The following is a 2,166-nucleotide window of genomic DNA, read 5'->3' on the forward strand; positions in this document are numbered from 1 at the left end:
GGATAAGGCGGGGACTGAGAGTTAGACACAAAATGCGGAGAAAGTGCCTGCCTGGCAGTGAATACAGACAAGCAGGCTGGGGCCAAGAGGGCAGCTGAAGAGAATGCCATGCACAGAGGCTTCCTCTTCTCCTATTTCCCCCAGCGGTGCTGTTTACCTTTCTGTCTTTTCTTTACTTACTTTATTAGGTTTATTTAACTCTACTTCTTTGCATTTAGCACAGTGTTTTGCAAAGCACAGAATTTTAGTGCATGTTTACAGAACTGAATGCAAACCAAACCATGGTTGGGATCTGTCTGGCTTTTTGTATGGCTGTACATTAATTAGGAACATAAAGACTTTTTCAGATAGGAAGTGTGGCTTCTGCCTCCTGTCAGCCTCCCTTGGCCTCATCACACAATCTGTCTCATTCATTTTCCCAAAGTCTGGGCAGACCCAGGACAGTTCCTGTTAGCCTTCATTTCTCTACCCTCATCTGGCTTGCAATAAACACCCCCACAAGCATGCCAGAAGGGGTGCAGCCCAGCTCAATCTAGCTTGGCATTTCCCACCCAACTGCTGGTCCTCTGGGGACCCCCTCCCAGGGAGCTCAGGGTAGCCCATCTAGGTCTTGGCTCCATTCCACCAGGATATGTTCCTTGTCAGACAATCTTGAGTAAATACTTCTCCCTGCTGAACCCAACCCCTGGGCCATCTGTGGGTGGCCCATCTGCACAGTTTACCCATTTCAGCAAGCAGGAACTAGACCAGACCTGTTGCTAATCCTCAGACTTTTGAAGTCTGTTATTCTGAAATTCACTGACTACTTTTCCACAATGGAAGACTTGTTAACAGTCTAATTCGGGGGCATGAGAAATTCTAGGCAAAGCTATTAGTGTTAAAACAGCTGCACAAAGAAAGCCAGTACAGAAACACTGACCTCTGTGCCATAGATATATTTCAAATTCTTTCAATGAGGATGAATAACACCATAACTGCCTCTCTCCCAAATAAGATTCCCAGCTCTTGCAAATGAAGAAAGCACAGAAAATAATTTATAGAGTAGTCACCAGGCTGGACCAAAAATCTGGACCCACAGCTCCTGACCGTAACAGATGGTGACCTATAAGGACTTCTTACATCAGATTATCCCTTATTAAATACAACAATGTAGTTGGAATCTTATTCACATGGCTAAGGTGAGTCTTTTCACATGCAGTCCAAAGTTCTCTATCTTATGCTTACAGTGTGGCTGATCAAAAGCCATTTAGAAAAAAAGAAGTCCTTTGTGTGTATCAACTTTGCTCCCCTGGTGACTCAGTTATGGTTCTTCCTGTTTAGGAACATTTTGATCAGCCAAGTCAGACACAGTCCAGTAGCAGAACCATGGAGCCAGCCAGATGGGATTCAAACCCACCACTTTCTGACTGTGTGAAGTTAGAGTTCTACCTTAGCCACCTGTAAAATGGGAATAAGGACACTACACAGCTTCCCACATAGAGATTTCCCAAGGATTAATCGAGTTCATTCATTTTTTAAAAAAATTTTTAGTTGTCAGTGGTCCTTTATTTTTCATTTATTTATTTATATGCGGTGCCAAGACTTGAACCCACTACCTCACATATGCCAGGCAAGCACTTTACCACTGAACCACAAACCCTGCCCTCGAGTTTATTTTCAAAAGTGCCTGTGAGGGAGGGAGGGAGGGTGGTGAAAGGGTAATTGACAGTTACTAAATTTCAGTTAGACACGAGTAAGCTACGGTGTGCTATTGTACAGTAGGGTGATTATAGATAACAATAATGTATTGGGTATTTCAAAAAGCTAGAAGAAAGGATTTTAAATGTTTTCTCCATAAAGAAATGATGTGTGTGTGTGTGTGTGTGTGTGTGTGTGTGTGTGTTGCGAGGGCAGTGGTTTGTTTTGTTTTGTTTTGTTTTTTCAGTACTGGGAATTGAACCCAGGACCACACATGCCAGGAAATCACTCTCACTGAGCTACATCCCCAGAACTTATTCTTCTTTATTTTGAAACACAGTCTCATAAAGTCACCCAGGCTGACCTCGAACTTGTGATCTTCGGGTCTCATCTTCCTGAGTGACTGGGATTACAGGTCAAAATATTACATGGTGCCTACAAATATGTATCATTTTATGTTTTTATGTTTCAGTTAAAAATCAATTTAAT

Source organism: Sciurus carolinensis, chromosome 15 (genome assembly GCF_902686445.1).
Source record: "Sciurus carolinensis chromosome 15, mSciCar1.2, whole genome shotgun sequence".
Taxonomy (NCBI): domain Eukaryota; kingdom Metazoa; phylum Chordata; class Mammalia; order Rodentia; family Sciuridae; genus Sciurus; species Sciurus carolinensis.